Source organism: Triturus cristatus, chromosome 11, assembly GCF_964204655.1.
Source record: "Triturus cristatus chromosome 11, aTriCri1.1, whole genome shotgun sequence".
NCBI lineage: Eukaryota > Metazoa > Chordata > Amphibia > Caudata > Salamandridae > Triturus > Triturus cristatus.
In genome coordinates this window covers 428,824,114-428,844,644 of record NC_140594.1, presented here as the reverse complement: position 1 = coordinate 428,844,644, position 20,531 = coordinate 428,824,114, and positions in this window count along the sequence as shown.

Here is a 20,531-nt window from a genome sequence, read left to right as displayed (position 1 = left end):
GCCTTGACCCTGCTCCTCATGGGTACAGCCCGAACTGGCAGGCCAGGTCCACCGTGGACCAGAAACAAGCATCCTGGGACCAGTTTTGGGGCATCGCCCCTTATCAGCCAGGCTAGCTTGAATCCAGTGATACAGCGAACAAGGGACCCACGTCTGGCCATACACTTAGGCTGAACATAGCAAATACAACAAGATGATGGATGAAGTGCTGAAACTTTTCAAATGCTCAACCCCAGTCAAGAGATCTGGGTTCATTCCAGCGTTCATTTGCTCACTATGCCACCCCAGTTTGGACCCAGCCATATGCAAATCAGTCTTGACCCTGCTCCTCATGAGAACAGTCCAGCCCGAACTTCCAGGCCAGGTCCTCCTTGGACCAGAAAAAAGCATCCTAGAACTAGCTTTGGGGAATCACCCCTCATCAGCTAGGCTAGCTTGAATCCAGTTGCACAGCGAGGAAGGGACCCACGTCTGGGCATACCCTTGGCCACTTAGGGCGAACAGCGCAAACACAACTAGATAATGGAGGAAGTGCTGAAACTTTTCAACCACTCAACCCCAGTCAAAAGATCTTGGTTTAATCCATCATTCTATTGCTCACAATGCCACCCTAGTTTGGACCCAGTCATATGCAAATCAGTCTTGACACTGCTCCTCAAGGGAATAGTCCAGCCCGAACTGCTAGGCCAGGTCCTCCCTGGACCAGAAACAAGCATCCTGGGACTGGTTTCGGGGTATCACCCCTCATCCGCCAGGCAATCTTGAATCCATTGGCACAGCAAGGAAGGAACCCATGTCTGGGCATACCCTCGACCACTTAGGGCGTACACAGCAAACACAACAAACAGATGGATGAAATTGCTGAAACTTTGCAACCACTCACTCCCAGTCAAGCATCACTCAGCAGCACCTGAGCACCACACAGCACAGCAACATCTCAACATCACCTAGCCCCAGCGCAGCACCACCTCTGCACCAGCATAGCAGCACAGCCTCACTACCAAAGCAGAACTACCTCGGCATCAGTGCAGCACCACCACCTCAGCATCAGCAGAGCATCTATCAGCACCACCGCAGCATCTCTTCAACGTCACTCAACACCACCACAGCAGCTTCAGCACAGCACCACCTCTGTGCACCACCACCAGCACTGCACCAACTCAGCACCAGCGCAACCTCACAACAGCATGAGTGCAGTGCCACCTCAGTACCAGACAAGCACAGCACCACCTCAGCAGCAACTCAGCACCGACACAGCACCATATCAGAATTAGCACCGCACCAGTGCAGCATCACCTCAGCACCAACTTAGAATCACTCAGCACCACCTGAGCACCAGCATGGTATCACCTGAACACCGCCAAAGCATTAATCAGCATCACATCAGCATCACCTCAGCATCACTCATCCCCAACTGAGCACCACCTCCGCTAAAGCACACCGCCGCCTCAGCACCAGCACAGCATCAGCACAGCACCACCTCAACATCAGCACAGCACCATCTCAGCACAATGTCCACATCCATGCACCATCACCAGTGCAGCCCCACCTCAGCAGCAACTCAGCACAAATGCAGCACCATTCAAGCTTCGGTGCAACACCACCTCAGGATCAGCACAGCATCACCTCAGTACAGCACCAACTCAGCACCACCACAGCATTACTCAGCACCAGCGCAGCCCCACCACTGAATCAGCACCCCACCACCTCTGCACTTGCACAGCACCACTCAGCAGCAACTCAGCACCAATGCAGCACCACTTCAGCATTAGCGCAGCATCACCTCAGCATCAGTGCAGAACCACCTCGGCACCAGTGCAGCACCAGCTGATCACCATCAAAGAATCACTCAACACCACCTGAGCATCGCCACTTCACAAGAAAATCACCACCTCAGTATCACTCAGCACCAGCACAGCATCAGCGCAGCACAACCTGTGTAGAACCACCTAAGCATCAGCACAGCGCTATCTCAGCATCAGCACAGCACCACTTCCTCATCAGTGCACCACCATCATTTCAGCATCAGCGCAGCACCACATCAGCACAGCACCATCTCAACATCAGCGCACCTCTGCATCAGAGAACTACCAGCAGCGCAACCCCACCTCAGCAGCAATTCAGTACCACTTCAGCATCAGCACAGCACCACCTCCGCATCAGTGCAGCGCCACCTCAACAGAGCATCACCTCAGCACAGCACCAACTCAGCATCACTCAGCACCACCTGAGCACTAGTGCAGAGCCACAAACTTAGAAAGACTCAGCACCACCTCAGCATCACTCAGCACCACCTCAGTATCACTCAGCATCACCTGAGCACAGCACCAACTCAGCATCACTCAGCACCACCTGAGCACCAATACAGCACCAGCACCTCAGCATGACTCTGCACTACCTCAGCAGCACCACCTCAGCACAGCACCATCTCAGCATCAGCACAGCACCACCTCCTCATCAGTGCACCACCACCAGCGGAGCACCACCTCAGCACCAGCGCAGCCCCACCCCAACATCAGCACAGCCCCACCTCAACATCAGCACAGCACCATCTCAACGTCGGCACAGCACTACCTCAACATCAGTGCACTATCACCAGCCCCACTTCAGCAGCAACTCAGCATCTATGGAGCACCACTTCAGATTCAGTGCAGCAGCACCTCAGCACTACCTGAGAGCCAGCACAGCACCACCTGAGCACCAGCGCACCACCACCTCAGCATGACTGAGCTCCAGCACAGCATCACTCAGCACCAGCACAGCATCACTCAGCGCCACCACAGCATCACTCAGCATCTCCTCAGCATCACTCAACACCACCACCTCAGTATCAGCACAGCACCACCTCCACATCAGTGCACCACTACTAGCACAGCTCCAACACAGTATCAGCGCAGCACCACCTCAGCACCACTGCAGCACCAACACAGCACCACCTGAGCACCACAAAAGCATCACACAGCACCACCTCAGCATAACTCATCATCATCTCAGTATCACCCAGAACCATCTGAGCACCACTTCTGCACAAGTACACCACCACCTCAGTATCACTCAGTTCCATCTCAACACCACCTGAGCATCTGCAGAGCACCTGCTCAGCATTTACAGCGCACCACCTCAGCATCAGTGCAGAACCAACTCAGCATCAGCACACCACCTCAGTACAACCACAGCAACACCTCATCACAACCGCAGCACCACCTCGGCATCAGCACAGCACCATCTGAGCATCAGCACAGCACCACCACCTCATCAGTGCACCACCACCTCAGCACAAACCCAGCTCCGCACCAGTGTAAACCCACCTCAACAGCAACTCAGCACCAGTAAAACATCACCACCTCAGCACCACCTCAACATTAGCACAGCACCATCTCAGCATCACCATCTCAGCATCACCTCCGTATCAGTGCAATACCACTGGAGCAGCCCCACATCAGCACCGGCAAAGCCCTACCTCATCAGTAGTTAAGCACCAATGCAGCACCACTTCAGCATCAGCACAGCATCAATTCAATGACACTCAGCACCACTTGAGCACCACCCCAGCACCAGTGCAGCGCCACCACCTTAGTTTGACTCAGCACCACAGTATCACTCAGCACCACCTCAGAACCACCTCACTATCGCTCAGCATCATCTGAACATCACCTCTGCAGCAGCACAACACCACCTCAGCATCACTCAGCACCACCTCAGTATGCCCTCAGAAGCTGGCATCTGTTGATTCTCCTCTAGTGTCCACGTGCCTTTCCTGTTGTAATTCAGGTACTGTTTCCCAAACTCTACCCTCCCGTTGTTTATGACCACCCCATAACGTTGTGTAGTTCCTATAAACCTATATAGGATCTGCACGGTTAGACAACATAAAACATAGGACTGGTGTCAGACTAATTCTAGACACCCCTACCGGGTATGTTACCCTTTATACCAGCTAGCTCACAGTGCCAATAGAAACCCCTCTTACAGAGGAGAGAATAGTTCTTGGCAACTATCGAACATGACAAGCCTGTCCCATCAGGGATCACTTGTGCTCACTTCGTCTCAGAGAAATACACAGAATAAATGGCGGGGACGTTTTTCAATAAGCATTTATTGAACCAGCATCATTCTAGTGTAAAATAGGTGCTGAAACAACCATTAGACAGTAACAGATATAAATGATTATAAGCACTAACAGAGTAAAAGGATGGTAGATGTCTACCATTGTGCTAAAACAATTAATACAGGCAAGTATATAAAATACATGACAGTAGAATGCATACTCTTATGATGCGACCCTAACTAGATGTACCTAAGTGTACCTAGCATGTATGTAGGTGTAAAAGCCAAGAGACCCTCTAGGATAAAGTCAACCCCATTACCTGAAGTGAGAGACTGTGGGACCCCATCTTGGTCTCGAGATGGACACCCCGCAAGGGATGTCAGACCACTGCAATCTGAAGTGTCTGCGTGCAGGAACCTCAGCGTCTCGCGCTAGTGTGTCGGTATGGACGTCCTTGTCTCCTCTGACTACCTCAGCAAGATATGGTGTATATATACCTAATGTTGTACCCCCTGGGGATATACCTTGCTGTGTCATGACGGACTAGGATGACAGTAGGAATGACCCTGAAACATAGTAAGTATGCAGGAGATGGTAGGCCTGCTGTGATTCCAAAAATCCTCATGCATAATGAATGAGGCTTAAGCTTTTCTGAGAAAACCCCATGTCATCTTTGGACATTACCGTAACTAGGTGAAAGGTCAGTACTAAAAACTGTTATGTAGTGTAATGGTAGGGGAGAATATAGGTGGAAGGTTAGGCGACTACCTGAGCCTATATTGGGGTACCTATATGGAACATAGCAGTAACAAACAAAAGCCATAAAAAAACAAGCATTAGAACAGGCAGGAAGACATTGCCAGCATTGCATGGACAAAAAAACTGGAAGACATTTTTTATGTTAATTATTTTTTTAATTGGGTCGTTCAGTTGTACATAATGTCTTCTTGGTTATATATAAGGTAACAAAAATGCTTATAACACTTTTTTATGTTATTATAACTTTTCAACATGCTGCACAGCAGCTACAATGCTTTACTACATAGGCAAAGCCAATACCTCTGGCTAAACACTTATAAGGTCCCAAAGGCAAGATCTATTGGCTAAGCCAATGCTTGTTTATATTTGCGGACTCTCGGCAGACTCTATGCTAGTCTGAGGAGAGATCTGTAAAAGTTTGCCAGTGTATTCACCCACTTACGCATTGTGCAGTTTCAGCTCTTCTGGTGTGCTGTTTATAGGTTTGGCATTGGCCTAGATTTTTTGAGGTTACTAGCATTACATGTATGCCATACTTACTTATAGCGGCTTTCAACAAGCCCTGCCCCTCCATTGATCTGTTAATGTGTCATTCACATTTTTATTCCACCCACTAAATTATACAGCATGGAGGAATTGGTCAGCCTACTACAGCTATTGTTAGACATTGTGAGTGATAACATTATTTCCTTTCACAATCCGCACATCCACACAAAAAGTAGTCTCGTACCCGGGGACTACTATCTCAATATGTGCTATATGCAACACAAACGTATTTTTGCTTTTAGCCAATATATATATTTTTTTAAAGTTTGGGACACCAGCAACTTCTGCAACAATAACGTTTTGTAAAAACATGACAAAACAAGCAGTGGGGGGCAACACAAAACCTATTTCCTTTACCAATGCATGTGCTTAATTTTCCAACTAGTGTTAACTTATATTGTGAGTTTGAGGTTCTTTAATGATTTAGTGCACATGTGTGTAACCTGGTGAAAGCATATTTTTGTATATTTCCCCAAGTTTGCGATCATTTATCTCTATTTTCCAAAGATCGGAAATATTCAAGTATGTATATAATATGGAAGTTTGTGCACTGGCATATCACATTCTTGCTTACGCATCAGACTCCTGACTCACAAGTTGATCTTCACAAGAAATGAGCAGGTCATTTTGTACCTGGTGCTCAGTAAGTCAAGGACTTTTGGGGCCCTGCAGAACACAACTTCAAAACACACGGGCGTATGTGTAGTTCATGTTCACTCAGGGCGGATAGCTGCACCCACAGAATTCAAGGACCATTAACAAATGCATCTCAATTGTAAAATCAGTTTAAGTTCATGTACTCCCATCATCTTGTTAGCTTCACAAGTTTTTTAACGGTAATCTGTATTCTTTAAACGAATGAAGCATTATGTTTGCGTACACCCCACCTACATGCGGGTTTCAGACACCAAACGAGTACTTCCTCAGGGTATTACAGGTGGCAACAAACTAGGTGCCCCCCCACAAAACAAAATATCATCACAATCACAAGCATCCTAACAATAATAGATTTAGAACACATTTCAGTAATTTCATCATTAGATGAAGTAACAATGTTGATAAAAATTACTTTAGCTAAAGAGCCTGGCATTTCTAGTAGGAAAGCAGGTTATGCATTTTTAAACCCCATTCGCAATTTGCACTTATACAAGTCCACTTTAAATTGATAATGCTTTTGAAACCACAGTAATGCAGTAGTGTAAAAGAATGCTACAGTAAAAAAAAAATATTATAAAAGAGCCACAAAAATACAATTAAGTTGTCTCTGGGAGAATGTCTGGTATTAAACTCTAACATAATTAAAGCTGCTGCTAAGGAGAGAAATATTGCGAAATTAGATGGGCAAGAATATTTTCATTAAGTCTACCTCAATTACAAAATGAAACGCCCTACAGAAAACTTCCTTCTGATCTCCTCATCGTTACACTTAATGCTTCTACAAAGAAAGACAAACGTTTGTTTTGGAAAAAAGATTTACCAGGAGAAAAAATAGTTTTATAGGGAACCCACTAAGTTCCCTTTACTTTCTGCCTAAAATCCACAAGATAATTTACCCCCAACCGAAAGTCCCTTCATTTTGGGTAACTACAGTTTGGCAGAAATACAGCTGCCTATGTTTGCTGCTTGGTTGAATTTGAAGAGAGGGAGGCCTTGAATGGGAAACTCATGTACTTGAGGTGTATGTGGGAGTTGGTCATTAACAGCCAGTGTATTGGATGTTGCTTTGAGGTGGTTTTATCCCAAGATCTTAAACCAGCCACTGATCTATCAGTGGCATTCAGGACTAGACTGAAAGAGATGCGGGTAACCCAATCGGCACCAGTTGTGTTCCTTGAGCAGGTAGAGACCGGGTTCTTAGGGACAGGTTTACTATGTTTGTCGAATCTTTTGCTTCATCAGGAAGCTTCATGCACTGGCACAGAGACTGGTGGAGTACTGATAAGAAATTACACATATAAACACTTTTCTGAGATATCTCTAACAACCACACAGGACCGTCCCTTAATGTGTGGTTTTCCTGGGACAGGGCTCTCAACATGCACCATCACCATTGCTGGTTTCTTCTTATCGTTGTTCTTGCAGTTTTGCTTTTCTTTATAATTCGAAATGTAGAACTACAGCATGAAGACTGGTGGTGGAGTAGTGTGGAAGCCAAAACTTTCCCTGTTGCGATTTGGGGTCGAACATTTGGCACATTTTTGAAAGGGAGAAATTAGCAACCTTGATACTGGATAGAATGGCCCCATTTTGAGAAAATCTAGTGACCATTCAAGACTTATGTGATGGGCGAATATGGTGGGATTCCCCGTCATATCTCGGAGGTAGAAATGAGGGTGGGTCCACACCTTTTGGAGTGAGTTGATATTATAGTCTTTTATTTTTGGCATAGCAGGGCCCAGCATTTAAGATGGTGAACCTGTGAGAAGATGCTTCTATGGATAATCCTCAAGTAAAATACCAATGCCAATTGCTTAGTGTGGCTTGTGAATACACTACAGTTCCCGTTTGAACACATCCTAAAGCTGTTATTATGTTTGTTAATCTCCCAGGCCTGAACAATTGTTCATGTTGTAACAGAGTGTAATTTTAAACCTGCAAAAATAAAGTTGTTGTAAAAAAAATGCAGGGCTACAAGTTTCAGAACGCAAAGAAATGAAAACAGGACAGGATGAGCCACTTAAATCTAACATGGGACAACTTGGGACTCCTGCTGGCGCATGTTGAGGTCCCAGGTGACTGTGGGTCATAGAGGCATCTTCTCACAGGTTCCACTCTGCTGAAATGTATTTTGTTTGTAGATTTCTTTAGCATGACTAATTTAGGGGGCTGTCACACTGCTTTACATTGTGTGGCAACTATTCATACATACAAAGTTTTGATTCAGCGGGGGTGTTTAACAAATATTTTTTTTTCTTAAGTATCACCCTGTAAATGTTGAACTTTACAGGGTGTACTATTTACATATTTACAGTTAGTATATAGCACAGTCCCTGAGCAGTAATGAGAGAAAACAAAAAGTCAAAGGAAATGCTAAAATTTAGCGGCCCTTTCAGTGCAGACTGTGCGGTCTGTAAAGCACTACCACAACATGCTTTAGTAATATATGTGAGATTGTGTGCTCCAAAGTGCACCACCGGCTATTAACACAACCTTACCACACTTCAGCTGATTGGGCGTGCCTCATTTGGTAAACTTGTTTTAGTGTCACACTTGAAGTTTTCACAATCCCCATGACTTCAGTTACATTACATTGATGGCAGCACCCCCACTCTGAAAGTTGTTCAAGCACCACTGCTATGTAAGTTATTTAAGTTGCAGTTTCCGCCTCAGGCCATCAACCGGTCTCTTCACTTAAAGCCTTTATGTAAAGCCAGGAGTACTTTCTCATTTATATTTGAAGGTAAAAGAATATAGTGCTTTCATGATAAATGATAGTTTCTCCGCTCTACTGGCTCAGCATTTTCTCGTTTATTTCAATATATGCCTCTTTCTGCTTTATAGCCTGCTGTCTGCTTTTGTTAACCACCCACCAGCATCACTCATTTTAGAAAATAAAGCCGTTCTCTCCTCACGGGCCCATCCTCCTGCCCTCCCTGCTGCTCCGCATCCCTGATTGCGGCGGGTGGCAAAGGAAGCTGCAGCTCGGAGCCAGAATTATCTGTTATTCATTTAGATGCAAGATTAAAGGAGCATTTAAGCAGTGCCAGCTGTTGGGCGAAATGGGGCACATTACGGACCACTGACTCCGTGTTTGTGTGGAAAAGGCCGCTTTATTGAAACAGGTGCGTATCACATATACATCCTCTGCCTAAGGCTTTACAGAACTAAAACCTGACTATACAGTCCACCACTTAAATTCCTTACCTCCCTCCCCTAGTCCCACCTCCTTATATACACCCTTCAAACTTTGACATTGGCGTGGGTTTGTTGAGAGCCTCCCATGTCTCAAGCAACAACCAATACGAAAATTGTCCCTACGCATCTGCTGCAACTAGCCTGCCCTATTCGTGACCATCAAAAACTAACCTACTCTTTCCCCTGACCAATATCACAAAGATAGGGGGGAGGGAGTAAAATTGATTATGCTGCAATGGGATACCACTGTGTGCATCTGCCAACAAAATGGTGGGTGGCCGTCCAAAATGGCGCAATATATATCCCTTGGGCTACATCCTTTACCAGATGTAGCCCAACAAGCCCGGTCCTCTACACTGTGCCCGATTCCCCCAATACCCCCTTTACCCCCCCTTTTTGCCTAACCCCATTATCTGTTCCCCAGAGCACACTCTCCTAACGGCCTCTGTCGCTGCACCAATCCAGAAAGAAAGATTGCCAAATTTTTTAGCCACTAACCCTTACTTCCTGACTGCCAGCAATTGAAAACAAGTGACCCGATCCCCTTGTTGGTGTTTGAAAACCACCTCATCCAGTCTCCCCGCTTGTGCCATGAGCTTATTGCCCATCGCACCGAGCAAGCCCCTTCCTCTTGAAACTTCAAATTTCTGCTGCTCCCTTTGACTGCTGGCCAGTCTCTGACCTTAGCAGGCAGATTTCAATACCATTCTGCTTAAAACTAACATCTTACCATTTAAAACCCTGTTCATCCTCACCTCCCAATAGCCCTCATACCATAAAACCCCCCAAAAATCCATGTTATTAATGTGAAGAAAAGAAGAATTTCAACTTGGGAATAACATACCTCTGGTAAACTAGGAATTACCCTGCAAAACAACTGCCAAGAAAGAGGTCTCCTACTGTGACTCACCCTTCTTTGTTCCATAGCATAACCCCACAAGAATTTTCCCATGAAGGCGATGCCTGCCAACTTCCCTACGGTTGTTACTCTGGATAAACCTTTTTCCATTAACCTTAAAATGAACTGCACCACGTCCTCAACTCTGTCCTTTTCACCCCAGCAGTCACTGTCAGATTCAGATTGGTTAACAGCAGACAAGCCACTAACCTTCAGGAACAGGTCAAGCAGGGGCGATGTACATTTCCCAATTCCCCCTAGCACCATTCCCCAAGGGAGTATATAACACCCTACTTTGCACTGAAGTACGCAGGGGAAATGGGAAATGGATAGAATACCAAAAGGCAGCAGTCCACCACCAGATGTCAGGACTGCAGAGCGCGAGCAGCTGTCGAACGACAGCAATGACCGACTCGCGCCCTGCACATGCGCGAGAGCCGGCCGCAGTGCTTTTAAGCAAGCCGCTCTCGTGCAAGAACGCTTTGCGTTCTAGTTTCTGGATTACAGACTTTGCTTCCGGAATTACTCACCTGACTTTTGGATCACGTCGCTCTCTCCCATCTGGTTCTCCTCCATCGCGGCATCCTCGCTGCGTCTTCCTGCCATTTCTCTGATCCTGACGGACATTGCTTCTTCGTTCCCTCATCGTGGCGTCCTCGCGGCGTTCACCCTATTGAATTCCTCATTTTCTGCAATTTACCGGCTTCTGTTCGATGCCTCCTCCTTGCGGTAGGCTTCAGGTTCTCGTCCACCACCTCCTAAAGAAAACATAAGAAAGAAAAGCTGAAAACTCCCATAAGGGATTAAGTTGGAATACAGTCCTCCGTTGTAATATTTAATGTTACTGATGTTACTTATCTGAATTGGGCTCCAAGTTGATGAAGATTGGATTTTTTCTTAACTTCTTAGTTCATTCTTGATTCCTGAAAATAATGAAAGGATGAATTACCGATAAGAATGAATTACCTGCAGTCAAGGGAATTTAAGTTATGTAGTGAACCAAGAAATATATGGAGCAGTTCCTATAAAACCATTTGGTGGGTTCCATTTCTACAATCATTTAATTCCAGACACATAAATTATACTTGTTCATTACATATGTTTCTTGTGTTTATTTTCTTTATCCAGGTTTTTTCAATGTTCCATACTCATCTATGTTCTACACTTACCTCAGCTATTAGAGAACACAGAAGAAGGGAACTATCCAGGTCTATGCATAATTCGATATACATACTAGACTAGACAATAGATATATTCATAGGGTATACACTAAGTTTATACTTACCAAATTTTCTATTATTTTTTCAGTGATCCTATCTCAGACTTGGGGCGCCAGGAAGAGCCTTTGTGTGTTTTTCCTTGTTTTCTTCCCTTCTTTCCCGGGTTATTTGCACTTTGACCCAGTTGGGTGCATTTGATGACCAGGTGAAGTTGGGGATTCTTCATAATTTGCGTCACGTTCCTGCGGAAATGTAAGTAGCCTGACACCAGAGGCCTCTTCGGTCCTCTCCTCACACGAGAAATCCTTCTTTCTCGATATGCACTGAAGTACTATGGCTCCCTGTATACAAGAGAAAACACAGCTATTAATACCTCTAGACACCCCACTCACTAATGTCACTATGAATGGGAGCGGTGTATAACTCCCCACCTCTAAGACACACTCAAATGCATTAAATACTGGGATGAGTAGAGCCACTACTTGCAGTCACCGCATAAAGTAAACACCAAGGGTTGGACTTGCCTGTCAAAGTCCAGGAGGATGCTGACAAGCCACATGATCTCCAGTAGAACAAATATAGAAATATTTGCGATACAGCAAACTATGAATGACATCCAAGAATGCAGCTACCAGTTACTTCAGGAAAAGACTCAAATAATGATAACAAAAAGAAAGGCTGAGCGAGATACTTGCTCTTGGCCTGAGTGCGCGCGCTGATTCTGTAAATGTGCCTTGATTTCAGGAAAGTTATGCGTGAGATTGTCAAAGCTCTTAAAAGGAAAAAACGAAATGTCATTCAACAAGAGAGCGTTGGTTACCATGCTCAATGAAAGACTCCAACACTGCTGAGTGAAAACATGCACACAAGGCATAGCAGGGAGTTAGCAAACCATGATTATCTGTTTTGACAACAAGCGTTCGGGAACTGAACAAGCAGACTTAGCTCTGACTCCTCGGAGCAGCTGATGCCGGAAATCCTTGGCAGTGGGATCCGACTCAGAGGAGCATCAGCAATGGAATCCACAAAGAAGCGGTGAAGCGCGCTCCGAATCAGAGGAGCAGTGTCCGCTTTCAGATATGCCGACGAGAGCTCCGACACCACGGACCTACCTTGACATGGCACCAATGGAATCCACAGAAAACATAGGAGGTCCTCGAACAACAAGCCATGGTTCACCAGCACGCCCAGTTCCACTCCTCTTCCCCACATGCCCATCTGTGCTCAGCGTTAACTCCTCCCCATATCCAGCCTGCAACTGCCTCTTTAAGGGCAGCACTATATCCTCCTCGCTTTCAAGGGCCTGTTCCTGAGTTAAATCAATGCCCCGCCTGACCTTCCTATATCCCTCCCTTTGATGGGCCTGCTGACTTATGCACGCTGCTCACTGCCTGCCCCTCCCACCTGTGCTTCACTGGCGGCCTTCGGCTTAGGGCCTTGACCCTGTGGGCCTTTACCAGCCCTCGGTTTGCAGCTCTTGCACAGCCTCCCCCCGCCCCTGGGGATCTCTAACAATGCCATATGGCCGGGGACTACCGAACTTCCCCCTCCCCCGCCTTGTGTATAAACTACATCTATTAATGATGAACATGAGAGGGGAGTTTCTTTGGAGGCGGGGGTCGTACAATCCCCGGCCGTATTTATTAAAACATGAGAATAAAATAAAATTGAATTAAACAATATTTACACAATTTATGCAGAAACGTAGCATGACATTTGATTACAATTCATATGTACAGATATCAGATGGCTAACCTTAACATATTTCTAATACAGAGTATTTCCTATACGAATCTAACATCTGGATCATAATCATATATTAATTACTTTATGCGTATCCTATTTGGGCCTATGGCAAGGTCGCTAACCGGTGTCAGATCGTTATCAATTAGCCACGCCCTCCCGTAGGAGTGCGCATGAACAGAGGGTCCGTTTACCGAGAGGGTACTTCCCCCCCCCCCCCCCCGGTTACCCCCATGCGCTCCCTGAACTCCATTACAAATGGGGGCTCTTGCACTCTGCGCCATTTAGTGATGTCATCATGCCAGTGCGGGGTGGCCAACCAGCCTAAAGAAAGCGTGACTCCCTCCTTCCCCGCACCCATTCAGCCAACCGGATGTACCGCCCCTGGAGTTATAGGAGAGACCCCTTGTCCCTCCCCCTGGGCGACCCCATCCAAGAATGGCGCCGCCCCCTAAGGACCTTAAATTTACTGCTCACCAGTCATGACCTTCCCGCCACAGGCCAGCGTAGTTGCCCGACTATCTGGCCCCCCTCTCCTCTTGCCCTACAAGGTCATGCCCAGCCCTTAAACTCCCTAGCCAAGCTATGATATTTTCTAACATCATCTCATTACCTAACATAGGTGGACCCCGTCTTTTAAGAAGCACGATTCTCCCCTGACACACCCATGTGCAATGTTTTGCAACTGAGGGGACCTGAACAATTTCCCTTTTTTATTGTTGATTCTCCTTACTGAGTGATTCAACGCTTTCACGGAATTCCCCCCCCCCCTCCATTTGAATCTGGGTATCATCTGTGACCAAACTATGGTGCAGCCCTGGCACGCCTTAGCTAACCAGCCTTCTTCGGAGATTATGTCCTCCATCAAGACCCTTCTCCCCAGTTTTACCAGGTCATTCCCCCCTAAATGCAGGATAACTATTGTGGGCGGAGGGCTGTGTCTACTCAAAAGATCTGTCACATAACCCCTAAACTGATTGAGGCAGAGACCCCCTTTCCCATGGAAAGAAACTTTGAAACCATCCTGCTCAGCTCTTTGTCTGTAATTACCTGAAAGGAAAACAGATTTCATACGCCGTATATAAGAATGACCAATGACCCACACATACTGTGCTCCCTTGTCCCGTGGTTGTGGCCGCCGTTGTGAAGAATCTTGCTGTTGTGCCGACGGCAGTTTCCCCCCTGCGTGACAGGTTTGAGAAACAAAGTAAACAAACAAAACAGGACAGGCATCAGTCCACAATTGTATGGTACCCTCACAACATGTGCAGCCGCACATAGCGCTTGTAACTATTAGAAGTCCATCGTCCAATCCTCTTTACACTGCTGCTATGCAACCCCCTAGCTGTTGCCTCTGTGGCAGCCCCTATTCTGAATGAATGAGTCCCAAAGTCCTTTGGATTCAAACGTGTCCTGCCGATCGCCATCGCCAATACCCTTTTAAATTGGAACATGGTAAGTGCGGTACTGTCCGCATGTATCAACAATGTCCCACCTACCGCACTATTCCTCTGTCGCAGGTAAGCTTCTAGGTGCATCACTGGGCAGCATGGATTGCTTTGTGCCCGGTGAAGTACCATCCCTCTGCCCCAGGCTTCCTGATCGGTTTTAGATTTTTTAATGGTTATTAGCAAAGCGTCTCCCTGTATCTTCACATGCTCCAGTGGGAGCCCACCTTGTACATCCTGCTTGTTGCATGCCACCAGTTTCCCCACCCTAAATGCCCCATAGAAAGCTAGGGCAAAGGCAGCTCTGAATAGTAATGCCTCCCCTATTGAACTGCAAATGGCACCCAAGGCTGTTAGCAGTGCAGTCAGCCGCTCCAAACCAATCGGCTGCCTGGTGTCAGGAGCAGCCCCCTGGAGGCGCCGCCACCCCTTCAATGCCTTTCTTACAATTAAAGTATTTGTGCGGTCTTTTGTGTCCTTGATCTGTGCAAAGAAAGAAACCGCTGCTACATGTCGCCTGGCTGTCGCCGCGGAGCGCCCCTTTTTATTGAAATTGTCTAAATACATGAGGAATGCCCCCGTCTTATGCCAGCTATCCGCCCATTCCTGCCCCAAAAACATGCAGTAGGACCAAAACGCCCCTTCATAAGCTTTCCTGGTCCTGAGTGCTAGGCTAGCTGCCACGAGGTTCTGTAGCTGGGGGCACCAATCTGCCAGAGTATTTCCTTGAAGTGTGTCGGTGTTGCCTCTGCAGATGGCAGGTGTTCACTGAAAACCTGCATCTTGAAGCGAGAGAGTGCATCAGCAGCATTATTCAGCACACCCAGGACATGTTTAGCCTTAAACTGTATGTTCAGTTTCATACACAACAGCACTATCTCTTTCAACAGGCGGAGAATCATTTTGCACCGTGCAGCCTGTTGGTTGATGCATTCCACCACTGTCATGTTGTCTGACCAAAAAACTCACTGATTGATTTCGCAGATGATGAAGCCAAACACTCAATGCCACCCAAATGGGAAAAAGCTCCAGGAAACCTATGTTGGCTGTCAGACCACTCCCAACCCACCAAACCGGCCAATATTGCGCCACTCACTCGTTCCCGAGTATGGCACCAAATCCCACACTGCCCGCAGCATCAGTCCATAAACCTAACTCCGCGGAAGTAGTGGGGGGACCGGGCCACACTACCCTGCCGTTGAAACCCTCCAGAAATGCGATCCAAATCTGCATGTCCTGGCGAACCTCAGACGACAGTCTTGTGTGATGATGTTTTTCTTGCAGGCCTGTCATGGCCTGTGAGATAGAACGGGAGAATGGCCGTGCCATAGGTATTACCCGTAGCGCAAAGTTCAACTGGCCCACTGCCTGTTGTAGCTGGTGTAGTACTGCTCTAAATTTCACTATTTTTTCTTTAGGTAACCTAAAACATCCCTGTACAGAGTCCAATTCAATGCCTACAAATTCAATTGTGGTTGCTGGACCCACTGTCTTCCCTGGTGCCAGAGGGACCCCGAAAGCAGGCATGAGCACGCAAAATTCCTGCAATGCCACTGCGCATTCCCGGGAGCCCGCCGACCCCAGCAAGAGAAAGTCATCCAGATAATGCATGACATATTGGTGCCCCGTTGCCTGCCTGAAAACCCATTCCAAAAATGAACTGAATTTTTCAAAGTAAGCGCAAGAAACAGAACAACCCATGGGAATGCACATATCCATGTAGAATTTCCCCTGAAATGAAAAGCCTAACAGGTGGTGATCTAAAGGATGAACCGGCAGCAGCCGGAAGGCGGATTCAACATCTGATTTGGCTAGCAAGGCCCCTGGTCCCAGAACCCTTAGCATATCCACTGCCTGGTCAAAAGAAGCATATCTAACGCTACAGATTTCTTCATTGATGGCGTCATTTAATGAATTGCCTCTTGGGCTGATAGATTATGAATCAACCTGAACTCCCCCTCATCTTTCTTTGGGACCAGGGGCGAGCAGACAAAGTTGGGCATGGGGATGTGGTCAAATAGACCCGCTATTCTACCCAGGCGCAGTTCTTTTGCAATTTTTATTGCTGCTACCCCTGGGTTGGACCTCACCGACAGCTGATTTTTACACTCTGGTGTCCCTGTATAGTCAACAACTGGAATCCTAAAGCCATACAAAAACCCTTCCTGTAACATCCTAGCCGTGGCATGATCTGGGTAACTATTTAACCAAGGAGTCATAGCCATTACATCAATGGGTGAATGCGTTACCATTTTTCCCTTTTCCCTATTCTTTTTTCTTCCTCCCTCTATTTCCTGAGAATGCATTCCCTTTCTTGAGGCATTTTGATTCTGGGTGAGAGGGGTGATTACATATGGAGAATGCGTGTCTAAATTTACAAGTGCCTTGGGCTCTGGTGCATGTCTTCCTATTAAAATCCCAGCTTTTTGACCCCCCCCCGTTTCCTGCACCCGGGGCCATGCCCCCGGTTTGTGGTGGCCGAAAGGGCTGTGGTGCTTGAGAAGTGTGACCCTTGTTCCAATTTTGCCCTGCATTGCCCGGCTGCCCTGGGCCAAACTGATCAAACCATGAAATTGAGTCAACCCGGTCCCATGTAAGTGATGGGTCAAATTCCTTAGCCTTCCTGAAATTCATGTCATATTCTTTCCAACCTACCCCCCATATTTATCATGAGTCATAGTAACCCTGCTCTGGTAACACGCCATTTCTGCTTGCAGATTGGGCGACCGCTCAGCTATTATGGCCATAAACACTGAGAAAGCCCTTATCCAATTGGTCAAGGTCTCCTCCACTCTGAATCTCGACATTTCAACCCGCCATTGACTGGGAAGCATCCAATCCTTTTGCTTCTTTGCATACTCCATTTCCCTGTTATCCACAAGTAAGGAAAATATATTGACATAAGCACCAGACCATATCAATTCCTTCACCTCCTGTGTTACATGCCTTGCTAAATGTTCCCTCCTAGAGGGTAGCACACCGCGCCCAGCAATGGTAATGCCACCTCCTTACCTATTGCTCCAACTCCAGGTGGCTCCCCCATCTTGTCTTTTCCAATGTCGCTCTCTTGTTGCGCTGGTTGGGGTTGACTGGCATTACTCGGCCCTGAGCTCGACCCCCCTCTTGGGGCAGCCATAATCCTCGCCACCATCCTCTGCGCCTCTGCTAATGGGTCTTCCCCAACTTCTTTTGCGCCCAAGGAAGGTGGCAACATTCCCCCCTTTACTAACCAAGGGAGGACTGCCGCTATCTGCGCTGCTAACTCCGGCGGGACCTGACCCACTTCTGCTGGCGCTAAAACCGGGGTGGGGGGCACTGGAATCAGGACCGGAACCCTTGGGCATGGTGTGGGCACCACTGGAATTGTCATTGGTACCACCGGGGTAGCTGCTGGACGCACCAAACTTGGTGAAGGCAGGGAAGGCACAGGATTCAATGGGACACTTGGCGCTAAGTCTGTTATCGCTATAGTGCTCTCTGGTGTGACTGGCAGACCATAAGGACCCACCCCAGAAGGAATCTCCCTAAGCGGTTGCCCTTGTGTGGGGTCTTGATTCTTCCCCTTCCTGTTTCTAACCCACTTGGGGAGTGATTCTAAGTCCCCTCTGGGTTTTGGAGGCACTATTGTTCGCTTGGGCCTGCTTGATGGGCCACTCTGGTCATCTACTTTCTGCCTGAGCTCCGCCAGGCTATGCCCCATTTGTTCTACCTTTCCCCATCTCCTATCCATTGTCGCCATCCTGCGCATCATAGATTCCAACATATGTTCCATGCGGGAACGCTTTGTACCCCGTTTACTAGCCATTGCCAGGTAACCCACACACTGATCATCAATTACACCTGCGAGCACAATGCTATTTGTCACCTAAATGGGACCTATCCAGGTCCTTACCTGTACGTTGGGGGTACACAGACTGGCCGTAAGCACCATGCAACTGGGACCGCGCCACACCAGCTAGTCTGGGCGGTAGGCGAGCGAACTCTAGACTGGCGGCCCACAGAAACAGTGAAGTGCAGGCCGTCTATGGTCCCTTACAGCGATGCCCTCTGTCTCGCCTCCTTCCGTTCTAGTACGAAGAGCACCCCCCTATGTACTCCTACGATTAAAAAACCAGTTTAGCATATGCAATGGATAAACTATAATAATCTTGGATCCAACGCACTACACACTCTTGTTATATGATGCCATTAGCAACACCCCTCGCTCAGATAATTTCCCTGAATCACCACAGATTGCCTATGTCGCAAGGAAATACGATACCCACATTGAATTGGCCTTGCACCCCTGTTTCAGTTAATGTTGCAAACAATGTTTATTATATAAATTACCTGTCTCCTCGGAGACTATAAAATAATTTTCAATCGCAAGGTCTCACTGAGCGATGATCGCGCCTATGCAGACCTCAGTAAGTATAATATTGCCACTGCACAAAGCTCCTTTTAAAACAATTGGTATATATCCTTTGCCCGTCAGAGATAACCTTGCCTCCCCTGACGGGGATTGAACCCTTGCCTTTTTTAAGGCACCTACAACACCAAAAGGCTGCTGACAATGCCTCTGAGTTATTTTTAGCCCTGCTAGAGAATCGAAGTCTGGACCTGCTGCATAGCAAAATCGAAGCTCTGCCCACTATCCAAAGCCCGCCCCACTTGAAAATATTTCCCAACCTTACTGAAGGAAATACCAATGTCTACACTTTAGACTGAGCACCCAGTGACATTGAAAGCCCAGGGATTGAACACCCAATCTTCAGAGTAAGAGTCTAAGAGCTTAGCCATTAGGCCAGAGCAACTCTTATTATTAATAATCTGAGGATGTTTGAGGCTCCCACCCGGCTCGAACCTCGCTCCCCGGCTTCAAGGGCGGCTGCTCTCCGTCACCAATGACGACCCTAACCACTGCTTTCCCCGTACCTTGGAGGCGCGTGCGCGCCTTACTTTAAATCCCCCATGGTGCCGCACGACTTCCCTGTAAAATGCCGGCTCCGTCCTCGCTCGTTCCTGTCGGCTCCCGCTCTCCTTTCGGTAGGCCAACTCCTCTCCCGCTTCAAAACCGGCGACTTCCCAGCTTCCCGACTCCAACGGCCTCGATATGGGGGGAATGACGACAGGAACAGCAACAGGACAGGAACCGCCGGCCACGCGTCCTCAAAACCTGCACAGGAGAGAAAAAACAAAAAGGTTGATAGCCTCCTAGAGGCTGGGTGCGGCAGACCTGGAAGCGCGGGACAAAGAGACTGAATCCCGCGCTCCCCGGCCTTTTATCATGGGTTACTGGGCAGGCCGGTTCTAACCAGCCTGCCCCCTGCTCCCCCTTGCCCCGGAAGCGCCTCAATCACTTCCGGGTCAAGGTGGAGCCACCACTAGCCAATCCCCGCTGCGGCGCACCCACCACGTCATAATGACGCGGTGGAGCGCGCCACACCAGGGAGAGCAGGCGAGGGGGGAGGGGGTCGGTGCCCCGCCATACTTGCGGCAGGGTCGATGTCGGCCCGCCTTTTTCCTCATCACCCACAGCCCTCCCTCGCATGTTGTTGGGGCTGCTCCGCCTGCTCGGGTGCAGCCCGAACACTCACATGGGCCACCACAGAGCCCCTAGGCAGGGAGCATGCCAATATGGCAGCCGCCACCCCACTGGAAGCACTCCTCACCATTCGTGCAGACTGCGCGGCTGTACTCCAGTCTGGCAGGAGATCTAAGCGCCTGGTCTCTGTCAGCAGCCCGAGCGCTTCCTGCACCTTCTTGTCCTAGATCCTATCACACCAGAAAAGCAGTGATAAAAGCTGTGAGATATTCTTTCATGCTAAAACACTAGTCCTACTGTACATCACCCTAATCTCAATCCTAAAGAATAGAAAAATGTACTATGCTGTTAGGTCTGTCACCGTGTGTACCTATCAACAAAATGATGGGTGGCAGCCAAAATGACCCAATATATATCCCTTGGCCTACATCCTTTACCGAATGTAGCCCAACAAGCCCAGTCATCCAGACTGTGCCTGATTCTCCCAATA